Below are 18,963 nucleotides of genomic sequence, written 5' to 3'. Positions count from 1 at the left end.
TTTTTGTATATAATCTTCCATTTCACTTAAATTTTTAAATTTATTTGATTTCATCTTCATTAGTGATATATTCACCCCTTTCTTAGTGATTTGATTTTCTTTGATTTTATTGTTTTTATAAGGCCAACTCTTAGTTTTATTTATTAATTCAATTTTATTATTCTCACCTTTAATTTTCAGAATTTCCAATTTTATATTTAATTGAGGATTTTTAATTTGTTCAATTTAATTTGTTCTTTTTCTAGTTTTTAAAAGTACATATCCAGGTCATTTGTTCTGTCTTTCTCTGATTATAACTTTTGCAGCATCCCATAGGTTTTGATATGTTGTCTCATTAATATCATTCTTTTTAATGAAATTATTGTGTGCATGATTTGTTCTTTAGCCCACTCATTCTTTAATATTAGGTGTATTATTAAATATAATTTTTATTGTATTATGATCTAAAAAAGAATGTATTTAATATTTCTGCTTCTTAAGACAGAGTAACAGTATATATATATATATATATATATATATATATATGTATATACATATATATATGGAGAGAGAGAGAGAGAGAGGAGCTCTATTCAGGAGAAGTTATTGAAGTTGCTATAACAATCACCCAATTATCATTTTGTTAATTGTTTGATCCATTTATATTATTTTAGTCTAGATGCAATTTTCTTGTTTCTGCCTACTTCATTCTGCACATTTTCATATAATTGAAAAATTCTTTAGTTCTGCCATTTGTCATTTCTTACAGTTCAATAATATCTCATTATATTCCTGTATTACATTTTTATTTAGTTATCCCCCCTAAATACTAAACAATACCATATCATCAAATAATAAAAACAGTGGTAAATGATCTCCTAATCCAAGTATTCATAAGGATCTTAGCATGTGCATGTATCCCAGAACCATCCCTCATTCTTGCTCTCTGGATTGTCTCTATCACTCAACCTAAACTCATGATGGCATATTTGATACTTTTGATATGGTAGTGGGTATTCTTTAAAGTCCTAAGGATAACACTGCTATAGGACAGATATACTATTCATCATTTTATTTCCAAAGCCTCTGCTGCTATCATTAGATAAATAAAACCAGTCATTATGACATTATTACCTTTTAAATATCAATAAATAATCACCATTGATAAGAAAAGAGAAAAAAAACTTTGCTCAGAAAACAAAAGTAGAAACAATCATAACTTTAACTCAATGTAAGTAATAATATACTCACCATCAATGCACAAACCTGGGTTGCATTCTCCGCCTAAAATATTGAGTTTCTGTACATGATAGTGGGTATACACATATAAATATTTCATAGAGAGATGGAGATAACTCACAACTTTGAACTTTGGGTCTTGATGTCCTTGTCATCTCCAGGAACAATCTGCACCCTGTGAAATGACCTCTCTTTTTCTTTTTATATTTCCTTCAATGCAGTAATTTATTCCTAATTCTAGAACTGATAAAAGTGATAAAATATTTTCACTCATAGACACATGAACAGAATACTTAGAAAATGTGTTGTAATCTTTTAGTGATAATCAGTTCCCTTAAACTTCTCAGATCTGCAGGTGGGATTCTGCTTTTTCAATCAAATCTAAGTGACTTCTCAAAGAAAAGCACAGTTCACAACAAAACTGATAAATATAAAGCTTGTCTCCTTACCACACACCCCTTGGTCTCCTCTTCAACCCAAAGAAAGCAGAGCAGAAAATTCTCTCCTGTGGTAGATTAAAGATAAAAATAACTGAGGGAAACAAAGGTTCCATCTTTTGAGTATGTAGATTTATGCCAATTGCCTAACAAATAGATCAAGTCTTCTAAGCTTGGGCATATTCCTTAAATCAGGAGGAGATAAACTTTAATACATTAAAAATAATTAACCAAGTAAAGTCAATTAAGTAAAAGGAAAAATATAACATTAGTTAATCTGATTTTTGATTGCATGAAAGATTGAAGCCAGCTAAATGGTGCAAGGGAAAGAGTACTGGTCTTGGAGTCAGGATGACAGTAGTTCTGATCCAGCCTCAGACACTTGATATCCATTAGCTATGTGACCTTGGGCAAGTCAGTTCTCTCTAATTGCCTCACACCCTGGGCCATCTCGATTCATCCAAATCCATATCCGGCCACCAGATCCAGAGGGGTCTGGAGGAGAAAGTGAGGCTGGTGAGTTAGTACAGCACTCCCCACTCCACTCAAATTCAATTCATGTACTTGTCATGGCATCACCTCCCTGATGTCATGGTCTTCTTCAAGTATGGACAAATATCATCATCAGGATGAAAGATTAAGGAATTTCTAAGTTGGGAGGGGAGAGTGAAGAGGTACAACTCCTTGAAATAAGGAAAAGAAGTGTCTGTAAACAGAATCCTCTTCCTCTTGTGTTTGTAAGCAATCAAAGGAATAAGAAAACAACTGATGAGTATGGGACCAATTGTCAAATAAGACATTGTTTAGATGTTCAATCATGAGAAAACTCCTTGCATCAATCTTTGAGCCTAATTGGGTTTCTGTTCAGCATATCCTGGGTCCTTAGTTAAAGGTCTCTAAACAGCAGGTAGAGATGATCTAGATTTCCAGCTATATAGGGCTAAGTTCAAACAATATAATAAAGTTTTCTCACAAGGCAGAAATTGGACTAGACCCATAATTGCATAGAAACTGGACTAGCTCCAGAACTGTCAAAAGATAAAATCACTGTGATTTACCCAATTCCCACAATTAACCACTTGCTTTTTGAATCCCCTCAATTCCCTCATTCCTCTCTTAGGTTGTAATTGACACTAGAGAAAAATAAAACCCATTAGTTCATGTTGCAGCAAGATGGAATTTTCTTCCAATGAGCTTCCATTATTTGCTGCAGCTTTTCTCTAGTCAAATCTGCTCTTTTCCTCAGCAAGTCCCTAACAAAAGAATTGAAGAGTCTTGTGTCTCAAGTATAAGTTTCTAAATCTTGTGATCCCACCTTCTTATGATTATTCCTGCAATCAGTTTACTTTGCTGCTTCCAATTCTTTATAGAGCATCTTCTTAAAACTCAGTCTCTTTGTATCAGGGCCTCATATCAGAGCTACCCAGTGTACAATGACTCATCTTTTATGTTACCCATCTGTTAGGTATGAACCCAGCACTTCTTATAAAATTAGCCTGTAGGTCCCCCAAAGTTTTTTGATTTCTCAATTTGTTAGTTGTGACCCTTGAACTCTAAAAGTAGTCATATTCAAATAAGCAGTTGGAACACAATATCCTACAGCCATCATTGATTCTTCTATCAGGTAGGTCCTCTTAGTTCATTGATCTGAAAAACAGTTCTCTATCTGTACTCTGAACTGTATATTCCTTTCCTAAACATTTTATCTGAAAGACAGTTTCTGGGGTGGCTAGGTGGCACAGTGGATAGAGCACCGGCCCTAGAGTCAGGAGTACCTGAGTTCAGATCTGGCCTCAGACACTTAATAATTACCTAGCTGTGTGGCCTTGGACAAGCCACTTAACTCCATTTGCCTTTCAAAAAGACCCTAAAAAAACGAAAGACAGTTATTTCACAAGATTTCTATCCATTTTCTTTACACAGTTTTCCTTTTTTTCCCAATCAGTACATTATTTATATATGAAAAGGTACTGTAACTCATATATGTACATATATATATATATATATAATATATATATAAAACACATATAAAACACATATAAAAGACCAAAAAAAATGCAAGGTAACCTTGGAATAAAAAGAACTAGTAACTAGAAAGGCCAGAAAATTTCCTACACAGAAGATGCCATTTGAACCATCTTTTTCGTTGTTGCTTATTTCCATTATTTCCATTTTAAGTCTAGAAAACAACAGAACAATAAATCAAGCCTTGCTATGATGTTTTTCAATTTCTAAGGTGTAAATTCTCACACTTAAAACTTAACAATCAGCTTTCATTTAACAACTCCCCTCCCCCCCAAAGTGTTATAGATAGCCATAGGAGACAGCTGAGTTTATAGAGAAGCTGGATAACCATTTGGTTTGAGCTGACTCCAGTACATCCCTGCATGTATCTGGAAATGATCTGAACTTCAATTAGATGTTCAGTGATGAAGAGAAGACTTTATGGACACAAATTAGCAATCATGAAGTATGTAAAAGGTTGTTGAAGAGAAAGGCTTAAAGAAAATGGAGATTTTAAGAGGTGAAGAGCATATCAAGAACAAGGATAGCAGGGGCAGCTAGGTGGCACAGTGGATAGAGCACTGGCCCTGGAGTCTGGAGGACCTGGGTTCAAATGAATTCAGACATTCAATAATTGCCTAGCAGTGTGACCTTGGTCAAGTCACTAAAACCCATTGCCTTAAATAAATGAAATTAAAAAAAAAAGAATTAGGATAGCAAGGGGGAAAATGTAGTGATGGGACATATAATTTCCTATATGAGGATCTGTGAATAGATATCAGGTTTAGGTGAAATGTGTAACATTAGAAAAGAAGATGTCAAGTTGTAAAGAATTTTAAATGTCAAACAGATGAGTTTCTATTTGAAATTAACTGTGATAGAGAGAAACCACACTATTGAATGTGGAAGTAGATGACATAATCAGAACTTCATTTTTGGAAAAATTATTGTGATAGATATAGGAGACAAAATAGAAGACTCTTGCACTGAACCAGAAGAGGTCAACTTTCACAGCAGAGCAACAACAAAAGATATAGAGAATATAAAATTCTGCTGTTTCCGATATTTTTGCCAAAAAAACCCAAATGGAATTATGAAAAGTTGGACATAACTGAAACAACTGAACAACAATGCTTATTGTACATTAATTATAAAGAATAGGACTAGATTCAGAGCAAAGAACAACTTTAAAAGTTTTCTAGAAACAAGAAGCTATATCATGCAAGATGATCTAAGATAACCTTGATAAATGCAATAATAAAGATAACTTTGTTCAACAGTCCTTTAGTGATCAATATCAACAGAAGCAAAAAAACTGGAGTATAAATGCCTATTCAAGATATTTGTCATTTGTGTTATATTCATTATATAAATAAATTATTTATCAGGTGAATAATATTGATATTATAGGTTTCATAGAATCCTGAATCAATCAGTGATAATCTATTTTCTCAGTCTCTTTCCTCTTCCTTTTCTCTCCCCTCTCTCCTTTTTCCTTTGCCTTTTACCCACACTTTATTCTTTGAATAGAGTGCTTATTGCACAAGACATAGTAGCACTCAGCACTTATGAATAACATTATGTCTTCATGTTTCTGATTGTTTAAGAATTTCTTCTCCTACTTTCTGAAAACAGGTTTTTTATATTTCTACCTATAATGCTTACATGGAACTGTTTCCATTTTCTTTTTTTTTTAGATTTTTTTTTCAAGGTAATGGGGTTAAGTGGCTTGCCCAAGGCCACACTGCTAGGTAATTATTAAGTGTCTGAGATCAGATTTGAACCCAGGTACTCCTGACTCCAAGGCCGGTACTCTATTCACTGTGCCACCTAGCTGCCCCTCCATTTTCTTTAAGAGGGAAAAAGTTCCATTAAATTGAGGAGAGTGGGAAGTCAAAGACAATGCTAAGTTAATGAGTTCGAAAAATAATAGTACCTTCAACAGCAGTAGAGAACTTCTAGAAAGAGATAGGTTGAGGAAAAGACAATGAAATTTATTTTGAACATGTTGAATTTGAAATGTCTCCAGAATAAACAGATTGAAATATCCAATGGAAAATTCTTAAGAAAGAAAGAAAAAGCACACACTTATATATATGCAGTATTCCACACATACACACAATCAATATATATATATATATATATATACACACACACACACACACACACACACACACACACATATATAGATAGATAGATAGATAGATAGATAGATAGATAGATAGATAGATAGATAGATAGATACATAAAGAAAAAGTAAAGTTTCAACAATAAAGTATAGAGTTGATTTGGCTAACTATATGACTGAGATTGGAAATGGAGAATGTTAAGACAAAGGAGGGTACAAAAACAGCATATAGAACTTAAAAGCTAGGATAGATAATTCATCTAAAGAAATAAAGTCTCAAGAGAAAGAATGAAAGCTTTAGAGCATAAAATACAAAAGTTAGAGCTATTTTGACAAAGGAGTTGTAAAAGGCAATAATTTTAAAATATCAATAACTCTCTATGAGCCAAAGTCCCTGATACTTTAGATGGAATATGTAAACATAGAATAAGAATTGTCACCAAGAAGACCTTTGTAAATCTGAAAATCTAAAAACTTGGCATATGAATTGAAAAGATTTGAGACCTTTTAAATACAGATGTAAGCAATTGTTTTTACTTTAATCTACAATGCCACTACCCCTCTCTGAACAGGAAAAATGGTGATACTAATTATTCCTCAGTCTTACCTGTCATTCCATTGGATTATTTTTTTTTAGGTTTTTGCAAGGCAAATGGGGTTAAGTGGCTTGCCCAAGGCCACACAGCTAGGTAATTATTAAGTGTCTGAGACCAGATTTGAACCCAGGTACTCCTGACTCCAAGGCTGGTGCTTTATTCACTACGCCACCTAGCCCCCCCCCCCATTGGATTATTTTAGGGTATTAATTTTCTCTTTGATCATCATCCCTTTCCTCTCTATCCCTTTTCTCTCTGTATTGGAGATTTTGGCCTCAATTATGCATTTTCAATGGGGAGGCTAGGTGTCAGAGTGTACAGAGTGCTGGGCTTAGAGTATGGAAGATCTCTTCCACAGTTCAAATCTGGCCTCAGACACTAAATGTGTGATCCTGGGCAATTCACTTATTCTCAGTTTCCCCATTTGTAAAATGAGCTAGAGGGGAAAAGTGGCAAACCATTCCTGCTTAGGGAACCCCAAAATAAGATTCAAATAGTCAGACACCACTGAAGTACAACTGAATGACAAAAAACTGAACTCATATTAAAATGATCTGGTTACAGTCAGAATTTTACTTGTCTTAATTCTCACGCAAGGCTAAAGACCAGAAAGAATTTCTTTCCAGAGATATTCAGAATTCATAAATCTGGAGAGCCAGACACTTATTTTGGTTCTGTTTCTTCCCTTCCAAACATGGGCCAAGTCTTTGAAGATGAAAGTGAATGTGAGTGAAAAATATATGGATTTACACTTAATGTCCTTTCCCTTTCTATTTCCCTTACAAACTTCGTTGCCTTCCTTCCTTCCCACAAAAACTCCATATATCTCATTTCCTTCATTGCATTAGACATTTATTTGATCCATAAACCCAAAGCTTCAAGTGTTGTCAGGGGCCTGGGTAAGGTTAATCAAATGCTCAGTTGCTAGATCTCTTTGTTAGTCCCTGCCTGTTTTTGTTGTTGTTTTTTTCTGTTAACTATGATGATCAATATTGATCTCACCCCCTTGTGAACAAATTCCACATTGTGATTCTCCTTATTGTGATCCATAAATAACTTCACAAATTAACTTGGGAAAATTGATTGAGTCTAGGGACCCTAAGTTCTATGTGGACTTTTTTTTGAGGAGCTTATTAATCCAGAGCATTAATAAAAATCATCATAGAAAGGAAACCTTGGATAAAAAAGATCTTATCAGTTGGATTCCCTAAGATACATGCACAAACACACACACACACACACACACATATACACATCTATGTTTTTTCAGGTTAGTAATTTTTTTTTAGGTTTTTTCAAGGCAAATGGGGTTAAGAGGCTTGCCTAAGGCCACACAACTAGGTAATTAAGTATTTGAGACAGGATTTGAACCCAGGTACTCCTGACTCCAGGGCCTGTGTTTTATCCACTGTGCCACCTAGCCGTCCCCAGGTTAGTAATTTTAATGCCTATTTGTAATCCCTGTATACAATTAAATGTGCATGTGACAATTTAAATTGATCTAAAAGAAAGCTGTCTTTAAGGTTCTATTTACAACAGTAAATGAAATTTTTAAAATAATGGAAAACTCAGGATTTAAATATATTTCCTTTCAGAAAGAAGCAAAGGGAAAAGAAACAGTAAAATCATTCCACAACTTCCTCAGTCCCAAAGAGCAATCACATCAGATAGATTTTATCAGATTTCTTCATTCTAAAAAAGTAGAGGCTTGTCTCAATGGTTAATCTGTCACACTTTAGTGTTCAATCATTCTTTATTTTTTTTTTATCACCATTACTGTCTGTACTTTATCGTTAGCTTCCAGTGCTAGGGAAATCAGATCTTTAAATCTACAGATGGTAAAGGAGTAGTAGGGAATGCAACCATCACTAATTATATCTCTAATCAGGTTTATAAAAATGGTGCAAAACTACTTTTAGGACCTATGTTTTTTTAGTTTCCTCTAATGATATCTGATGACTTCAAGACTCTGATAGGATACATGTAATATCTCTATAAAAATAAACACACACATTATTTTTGTAAAGTCTTTTCTCTTTGTTCACACCAATTTACCCAAGAAGTCTTATTTCCTGGGATCTAATCTGATTGCTGCCAACTTGGACAAGATTTTGCAGACTTCAGATTTGTTGATAGGTTGAGCACCAGTACACAGTAGCTAGCCTCTGAGTTATCTGCAAAACTCTGCAGCTTCATAAAAAAGCTAAGAAAAGTAAAAAAAAATAAAACAATTAAAAAGAAAAATGAAAGAAGTACAGAAAAATCATCCTTCCAGTTGAAAAAAATTCAAATTATTTCAATGAGAGAAAATAAATGACATTTCCTAATAAGAAAACATACATTAAAAGAAACTATCACATTTGAAGCAAAATAGCGAGAATAATAGGAAATTGAAATTAAAAATATAAGTACCTAATAATTATTCTTAAACATATTCAGGATTGGACTGACATTCAAATCTTAAATCAAACTAGAGAATTAATGATAAATTAATATTTAACCTGAAAAAATAAATGTGTGTGAGGTAAGTCTATCCACATGTACAGACAGACTAAATGTATTGCTATGATATGGGTTGATATAATTTGAGATCTTGTCCAACTCTATGGATTGGAAAGTCTGGAATGTTTCCTATCCCACCAGGATACTATCTGGGTAACTGAGCAGATGAGTAGCCATCAAACAGGAGTCCTACAAATTTGGGCTCTTCTTTTCTCAGAGTGATCTACCAGATTAGAATTATATCATTCTGTTTCACTCAATGCTACTGTTTAGAGGGTTATGATTTTAAGTTGTCCAAAACAAAAAATAAAGTCACTTTTCTGTTTACTCTTAAGGGAGGAGGGTAACCCTATCAGTTTGGCTCCCTCTTACTCTCAAATAGCAAATCCATTTATCCAAGCAAATAGATATCAGGGAAGTTATACAGATTAAAATGTATCATAAAACACAGGCTAGTGAGTATCATTTATGGAAAAGGGAGACATTATATCTCTAAAAGAAAGATCCCAATTTTCACCCAAGGGAGAAAGTCTTCCAAAGTCTATGAAGAAGTATACTAGAAATCAGGAACTTGATGTTTGAAGCTCCCAAAGTCCTTCTCTCTCTCTCTCTCTCTCTCTCTCTCTCTCTCTCTCTCTCTCTCTTCTCTGGAGCCTATCTGAATCAGTTCCCAAAGATAGATGCTTGACTTCAACTCTACACAGGGCTTAAGCATTTTTCTCATTATCAATATTGTTATAAATATCAATATTTTCTTGTATCAATATTCTTTCCAACTAACAGGAGTCAAATCTTACTCTGCACACAAAATTGTTCACAAAATGCATTAAGTTTGATTAGATGCCAGGTTACATGAAAATTTGAGGGCCAAGGCAAAACCAAACCAAATCGAATTTCCCCAAGTGCAGATATATTATATAGATTCAAGAATAATACAGGAGTCTATTTTTAATAAGTAAAAACAAAATCATGAAGTATAAAATTTAAATTCTTAAAGATGAAAAAATAAACAAGCAAAAAGTTCAGGATAAGATTCCCTTATGATCAGCAGGTGTTACTTTGGGGAAAGTATATCTTGCTGGAAGCTTATTCCTCTTACTCCTATTTCCTAAAGAAAAGAAATGGAGTTAATTATTCCCAATCTTTCTCCTACCACTGAACCAAATCAGGAGCTTACATTTTCCTTTTGTCATAACTTTCTCCACTTCTCTGTTCTCTACTTGAGGGCAGAGGAGGATGGTCTGAAGACTGGACTAAGGTGAGTGTCTATATTAAAGGAACCTAGCTAGAACCAATAATCAGTTTGCAGTTTTAGACTAACGACAATGCTTTCTATGGTGCATTTAAGAAGCTTATTGATGCATATAATTTTTTTACAAAAAGGGTCATTACAGTTTGGAATCTCCAGATCAGAATTAAAGTCAATAGTAATAAAGGGCTCATCGTTTCACCTATTCAAATTCTTGATATTCAATTTGTATTCATATACAATTAAAGCCACATTTAACTATCAAGAGTCATATAATCTTTATCTAGAGAAAACTAGATTTAACATTCTATTGAGAACAACAGATGAATAATGTGGAAACAACAGAAAATGGATTTTAACATCTATTCTTTCAGGAAAAAAAAACTAGGAAGTCAACAGAGAAAGTAAAATCTTTCCATAGATCTGAAATTCTTAAAGCAAAATTCACACAAATAAGTTCAGTCTGGCTTCTACCCCCTTTTTTTTAAAAGTTGTTATCAGAGGGTATGGTACAATTGCCACTGCTATTATTAGATCCTTTAAAAACTGGAATCAAATCTTGACTCTGGTCATCTCATATCAGGACACCTCTCCCAAGTCCTAGTGCTCATTCTCTCAATCACAATTCATATTTTTCCATTTCAAGCCACTACACATAAACTCCCATTAATCATTTCTACATATTCCAGAAGAACTTGAATAGACAATAAATCCCTCTTTGACTGAAATCTCAGATCATCGCTAGAAAAAGATCATTTCAGTTAACACATATTTAGCTATCAGGTAGAAAATCAAAGGCTGTCAATTCCAATTATTCAAGATTAGTCTGTATCATGATAAATCAAAAAAGAAAATGAAATAGGGTATTCTATTAAAAAAAACTAAAGAACTCATGTTCCAATTCTACTTAGCCACTAATGAAAGTGAAAAATAGATTGATCTTCAAATAAAAAGTAATCTTTCAGAAATATGTTTTTAAAATTTTATTTATTTTATACTGATCTTAAGAAATAAAACAAGCATTTCTATAACATAGCAGAATAAAAAATAATCATACAAGAAGCTGCAAATATATTGTGTACAATTTACTATTACTTTTACATTTATAATAGAGTAATCATAAAACTTTGTTTTTACCCCTTTTTTCTTCCCTCCCTCCTCCCCACCACCCTAGAGATGGCTACTATTAAATATCAATTTATGTTTATATGTGTAAAATAATTCTAACATTTTTATTTATTGATCTTTTTTCTGAATTCTGATAGTATCTTTCTTCATAGATTTTTTGTCATTAATTTAAATATTTATAATAGTCTAAATAAGTCAAAGTTTTTCTTAAAACAATATTTTTGTCACTGTGCACATTTTATTGCTTCTGTTCATTTTGTTCCTCATTATTTTGCGTAAGCCTATTCATGTTTTTCTAAGATAATCAAGCTCATAGTACAGTAGTATTTCATCACAATTATATATTGCAATTTGTGTAGTCATTTCCCAATTGACAGGCCTTCCCACAGTTTGCATTTCTTTGCCACCACTAAAGAGGAGCTAGAAATATTTTTTACAAAAAGATAGGTTATTTTCATTTTTCCCCCCTAATCATCTTGGAAAACAGACCTAGTAACAGTATTGCTGGGTCAAAGACAATTTAACAATTCTTTGAGCATAATTCCAGACTGATCTTCAAAATAACTGAATCATTTCATAGTTCCTCCAACAGTGAATTAGTGTCCCAATTTTTCCTTATCTTCTTCAACATTTGTTTCTTTCCCCTTCAACCACTTGAGGCAATTTCATAGATGTAAAATGATATTTTAATTTGCATTTTCCTAATCACTAAAGACTGAAAATATTTTGAATGTGATTATAAATTCTTTTGATTTCTTCATCAAAAAACTGCCTGTTCATATCTTTGACCATTTAGCAATTGGGAAATGATTCATATTCTTATAGATTTGACAAAGTTCTTTATGTATTTTAGCTAGGCCTTTATCTGAGAAACTGAGTATAAAAATTTTCCCAATTTTTCTCTTTTCCTACAGATCTTGGCTATATTAGTTTTATTTGTCCAAAACATTTTTAAATTAATGTAATTGAAATTATCCATCTTACACCTCACACTACCTTCTGCCTTTTGTTTATCCAGAAATTGTTTGCCTATCCATATATCTGATAGGTAATATATTCCATGTTCTTTAAATTTTCATGAAATATCTTTTTTATATTTATATTATATATCCATTTTGATCTTATCTTGGTAAATGGTGTAAGATATTCTCTATGCCCAATTTCTGCCATATCTATTTCCAACTCTCCCAACAATTTTTAACCAATGAATTCTTATTCCCAAAATAAATCTTTATACTTGACAAATACAAGATTACTATATTTATTTGCTTATATAAATTGTATGTCTACTCTATTTCACTGATCTCTTTCCTTTTCTTTAGTAGTACCAGATAGTTACTGTCTTAGTTTAAGATCTGGTACCACTAAAATTTCTTCTTTTCCATTTTTATTAGTTCTTTTGATAATCAAATTTTTGTTCTTAAAAAAATAACTTTTTTGCTATTATTTTTCTAATTCAGCAAAACAATTTTTTTGGTATTTGGAAGAATTTCTGAGAAATGGAGGCGAACAGAACATTCTACTTTCAAGTACTTCCAAAGAACAGAACACCAAGAAAGGTAAACAAGAACAAATTGCCAAAAAAAGGACAAAATAAATGAAATCAATTCTTTCATCCTTATGAATTTTTATTGTTTTTGCTGTTTTAAGAGAATTAAGGCATAAAAAAAGAAAGGGAAATTATCAAGGAACAAAAATTTAAAGGCAAATTAAAGTTTTAGAAAAAAGGGAAAGATGAAAAATATAATGAATACTCAGAATTCTATGATGCCCTAAATGTGAATCAATACACTGTGTGGGAGGGATAAGCAATAGGTTTAAGCAGAAAGAGGAGATAAGAGGTAGAAACTAGATGTACTAGCTCAAAAAATAAAGGATAGTATTTTTTTAAAATCTCTAATAAGAATGGAGAATGGGGAAAAAGCAGAGTAGAAAGATTTTCATGGGAAGAATAAGATAGGAGGCTTACACCTTTAACAATGACTATCCTGGTCCCCACCACCTGAAGGGCAGTTATATTACATTTCACCCCTCCCCAAAATTTCTCCAATATTTATGAGGGATACCTCTGCCTCTGAATCAGGTCCCAACCAATTTTGTTCTACCAATTTTAGGGGTCCTCTATGCTCCAGTTCTATTTAACTACTTAGACAAATTTTTTACCCAAAAAACTATATCAAAAGAATAATTAAAATTATTATACAAACTTCCCCCCCTCAACTGCATCAGGCTTCAGTCTCTTCCTATATACTAATTGTTATTGTTTACAAACATGCCCATTTCTCCTCTGTCCCCCTACCTCCTTGAGAAGGAAGGCTTCCACCTTCCTTCCTCTTACTCTCTTCTAACTTTTACAGTTTGGCTTCCCATCTCATCTTTCAACTACATTTGCTTTCTACAATGACTTTTTCATCCTTCTTGACCTCTCTGCAGCTACTGATACCATTGATTACCTAATTCTTCATGATCTCATTTCTCTAATGTTTTTGTATCACATGTCTCTAAGTTATCTTCCTATTTCTCTGATAGTTCTTCTGTCTGAAATTTTATTCATGTCATGACTGTTAACAATAGCAACCCCCCAAAGTTCTTCCTGAGTTCTCTTTTCTTTTTCCCTCTATACAGGTGTTTCCTAGATCTATCTATCCCTAACTTCTCTTCCCTCCTCAAGTCTTGATTTCTAACTGACCATTAAACAACTAAAACTGAATTTCCTATAGATATCTTAAATTCAACATTTCTGAAACTGAACTTGTCTTTCCCTCCAAATCTTCCTCTCTTCCTAAGTTCTCAATTACTATTTATGGCCTCACAAACTTGGTGTCATTCTCATTTTCTTTTATCTTCCACATCCAAGAAGTCATTTGGTCCTGTTGATTTAACATTGTAATGTCTCTCTTATATACATCAACTTTTGCCCCTGTTGCCACCTTGGTGTGTAGGGCATTATCATCTCATATAGGGATTATTGAAATGCTCTGCTTGCCTGACCACAAGGCCTTACCCTATTCCAATACATCCTTCACTAACCTATCAAATTGAACTTCCTAAAATGGAAGTCTGACTAATCATATCATTCCCTTACTCAATAAACCAGAGTGGTTCTCTCTAAAGATCCTTATATATTCAGGATCAAATATAAAATACTTTTTAGTATTTATAGTCATTTATAATATGACCCTTCCTACATTTCCAGTCATTTTACAATTCACTCTGATCCATGCAATTTGGAATCCAATAATAATCATCTATTTGTTGTTCCTCATACAAGAAATTCAATCTTTAGATTGGCTTATTTACAAGCTATCAGGTGAATGACTGATTTCTAGGTTAACCATGCATGTGACTTCTTCTTTTCTAAGGGTATCCCCAACTCACATTTGCATTTTTGGTTCGGAGTCCCAGATGGATGCTAACTACTGTCTCTACAATTCTAAGTCAGACTGGCTGTTTTTTAAGTGTTATACTACTGAACCCCACCATTTTGTTTCCATTAAAATCAGACAACTCTTTTCATAAAATGCTATGAAAACTATAATCCTCTATCATTGATCAAGGATTTATTCAAACATTTCTAGGAAAATAAACTCTCAATCAATTGATTTTGTGATTCAGTCAAAGACTTGTTTGTACCTGATTCATAGACCAGAAATAGATATATCTTGTCAACACAATGAAAATTAGTCAAGTTCATTAACTGATTCAATGCAGATGCCTTCTGAGATGATCTCAGTAGAGGTGAAGATGTAAGCCTGACCTTAAGATAAAACGAGTGATAGAACAACTGACTTATATTGGGGGGGACAATATGTGAGCAAAACAGTGGCAAGAAATTTGCACTCATCCAGCTCAACATATAGTTTCTACATTGACTATATTTGCTGAATATATTTTCTTTGATTTGTCTAAGTAAATCTTCTTTTTTAATTGTCAGAGATTTTATTAATATTTTACTTTGTTCCAATATTTTCCCAAAACTACCAGGGAATGATCCTAAGTCTGGCCTGACTTGTATCAGCTTATTGCCAAGTATAATCCTAAAGAGGAAATTTTGGATTTTTTTTAATAGAAAACAGAAAAATTAAGCATATCTGATAGAAAGACCAGAGCTTCATAGAATATTTGAAATGCAAATAAAGGAAGAAACAGAAATCTGTAAATGTATTTGAGAAATTTGAATGATTAAAATATTTATTAAGGGTTAATTATGGGAGCAGAGTGACACCTCTATTACCCCCCACTATTTTCCTCTTTTTTTTTGTTTTTGCAAGGCAATTTAAATGACTTGCCCAAAGTCACATAGCTAAATAATTCTTGAGTGTCTGAGGCTGGATGAAGTCAGCCCCCCCCCCCCCACTCCAGGGTTGGTACTCTATCCGCTAAGCTACCTAGCTGCCCCCCCACTATCTTAAAGGGCCAAAGAGGAAATAAAAGCAATGATAGGATTTACTTTGTTGATGGTCAGAGAGTAATGAAAATAGGGAATAAAGACTATAATAGAGAAGAAATGAAGAAAAGGAATGAAATCGATTTCTCATAATTTGATATGCCACAAAAATATATTAACATGGAAGTAAGATGTTGGAAATGGACTTCATCTAACGAATCTCACTAATATTTAAATGGGATAAAGGAAAACTGAACATATACTTAACTTACACAAAGCATTTGATGAAGAAACATTAAATTCAACTAAAAATGAGCAGGGATAGAAAGGTGCAATAGTTGACAGGGAGGACTCATTTGGGAAGGAAATAGTCACAAACAAAATAAAATTCATCTTTGAGGGTGGGTCACAAAAGGAAGATGAAATGAAAACAAGAATCTAGAATATATGAAAAGAAAGGAGATGATTGAAATAACCAATGTAGATCACATTTTATTTCTGGATGACTTAGATGGGTCGGAGAATTGTATTTGAAAATCAACAAAAATTCAATAACAAGAATATTGTTGAGAAAAGCAACCTTAAAAGAATTTAAAACCCTGAGCAGCACAATGACAAACCATGATTCTAGTAAACTGAAATTGAATCCACACTACCTACTTTTTGCTAGAGAAATGACAGACAATTATTTGAGTATGAGCTAGTCCATCTGATTGTTAGGAATTTGGAGTATTCTCTTCTCTCCCAACATTGGCTCATTCTCCTAGCACCCTTGCCCTCCTCTCACCTTCCCCCACTGCTAAATGCCCAAGAGTAACTCTTTAGTTCCATTTAACCATCTAACATTAATTGGCTTATACAAAGGGATGGTTACTTCAAAGATATAGTAATTACAAAGTATACATATTTACCCCAAACCCCTAAATGGGTTCAATAGACCATTGTATTTCTGAGGAGAGTGTGCTCAGACTTAACTCCATCTCTACATACCACTAGTCTCACCATGTTCATATCCAGATGCAGTATCAGTGCTGGAAGAATGCTCATCTCAGCTACCAAAGGATTTGGCTCCTTGGTCTAACAGTGCTAAGTGGTTACAAAAACAAAAATCCAAAAACAGTTGAATTACAGGAGGCTTGCTCTCTCAATCTCTCACCTTAAAATAGAAAAGAACAAGCACAGTGGCCAAGGCTAATGTCATTTCAGTCACGTCTGACTCTTTGTGAACCAATTTGGGGTTTTCTTGGAAAAGATTTTGAAGTGTTTCTCCACTTCCTTTACCAGCTTATTTTACAAATAAGGAAACAGACAAGATTAAATGACTTGCTCAGAGTCACAGAGCTAGTCTAGTATCTGAGGTCAGATTTGAATTCATGAAGATGAATCTTTTCTGACTTGGCCTTCTATCCTAGGAACCACCTTACTGCCTACTGAGGGTAAGGACTGGGGCCCTTTTCACAGGGCCCCATGACCTCAGAGGGGAGAAAGTTTATGACCTTTCCTTTTATAGAAATATTTCTCGGTAGATATAGTCAATAAAGAAATGAAATTAAAAGCATAGCATCAAAAGAAAAAATAGCTGATATTCTGCCTTTGAAGTCTATAAAAGATCCTTATATTCATTTAAAAAGAATGCTGACCAAAAACAGTTAAAGAATATCTATTAACATTCTACTCTATCTCCAAGGCCCTTCCTATACATACTAGAAATAGACTTCTTAGCTTCTCTCATGTTGTTTATTGGCATTAGTTGAGCATGTACCAGTTTTCTTACACACACACACACACACACACACACACACACACACACACATACATATATATTATATGTATATAATATAAATAAATAAATAAATATATATATATATATATATATATATAGAGAGAGAGAGAGAGAGAGAGAGAGAGAGAGAGAGAGATGACAAATGTAGGGGATTTGTTTTTGTGAATGCCAAATATTTATTATGGAATTCTGTTTTTATTTTATTTTGTTATTGTACATTTGGTAGGAGAAAGTGAAGTTAAAGAAGAAAAATACATATAAAATCATGAAAAATATAATGGAAAAATAGGGAACAATAAAATTAAAAAGAAATTCTTAAATACAGAAGTTCACTGAAATTATTGAACCTGAACCTCACTTTAAAAAATTAAACTAGAACTGGTATGTAACAAATAATGGAAGACAAAGCTCTAATAGACAGATAATATGGAATGTTGAGAGAAGATTTGTTTTTAAATCACTAACTCTATTTTTTAGAAGATTAGACAAAGTTCATAGATTCCATTCTACCTGGGTAAACTAGCTTTGTTCTCTTCCATGGACAAAGGCTACTTTATTAATCCTGAATAGTCATCAAATTACTGATCACAAATGGAGCTATGTAATAAAGAATGAACTTGCTCTTTACAACTGAAGTCTAAATAACTTCCTGATCATGTTGATAAAAGAGACCAAGAGATCATTATCATTCATTTAGCATATATATATATATATATATATATATATATATATATATATATATATATAAAATCTGTGAGCCTTTATCATAGTTTCCTCCACTGAACTCTCTTGCACTGATTAGCCAGAAACTCTAATGCAGGACAGGCTATATTTGCTTTCAGAGTTCTGGGGTTAAACCTAAGGGGTAAGGATTTGATTTTCTTAATACTACAGTTGGCAAGACAATGAATATACTTCCATTCGATTATGGCTTGATTAATAATGCCCCTTTTGAAACCCTAGCAACAAGTGAATGCTTCTTTTATGGGACTGCTGTACAACACAGAAAACTGTATGGTAATTATCAAAATTATCTGAAACTAGGCTAAGAATAGAATAGAATATCTGTCCTTCATTTAGGAAGAAGACCACAACATCAGAGAGATAATGCCATGACAAGCACATGAATTGGATTTGAGTGAAGGAGTACTGTACTAAGTCACCAGACTCATTTTATCATCTAGAGTCATCTGGGTCCAGTGGCTAGGTATGAATCAGGATGACTAGAGATGGCCCTGGATGTGAGGCAATCAGAGTTAAGTGCCTGAAATCACACAACTAGTAAGTGGCAAGTGTCTGAGGCCATATTCAATCTCCCATCCTCCTGAATCCAAGGTCAGTATTCTATTCACTTGTCATCTAGTTGCCCTCCCTAGGTTAAAAAATTGAATGTTGGATAAGTTCATATTATATATGTATATATATATATATATATATATACATATATATATACATATACGATATACACAACCATATATATAATGCAGTAGTAAATGATTACATATATGTAGTAAATGACTATAGTAGCTTT

The sequence above is a fragment of the Macrotis lagotis genome, chromosome 1 (assembly GCF_037893015.1).
Source record: "Macrotis lagotis isolate mMagLag1 chromosome 1, bilby.v1.9.chrom.fasta, whole genome shotgun sequence".
NCBI classification, from domain to species: domain Eukaryota; kingdom Metazoa; phylum Chordata; class Mammalia; order Peramelemorphia; family Peramelidae; genus Macrotis; species Macrotis lagotis.
The sequence above is the reverse complement of the archived record's forward strand: the minus strand, read 5'-3'. Positions refer to the sequence as shown.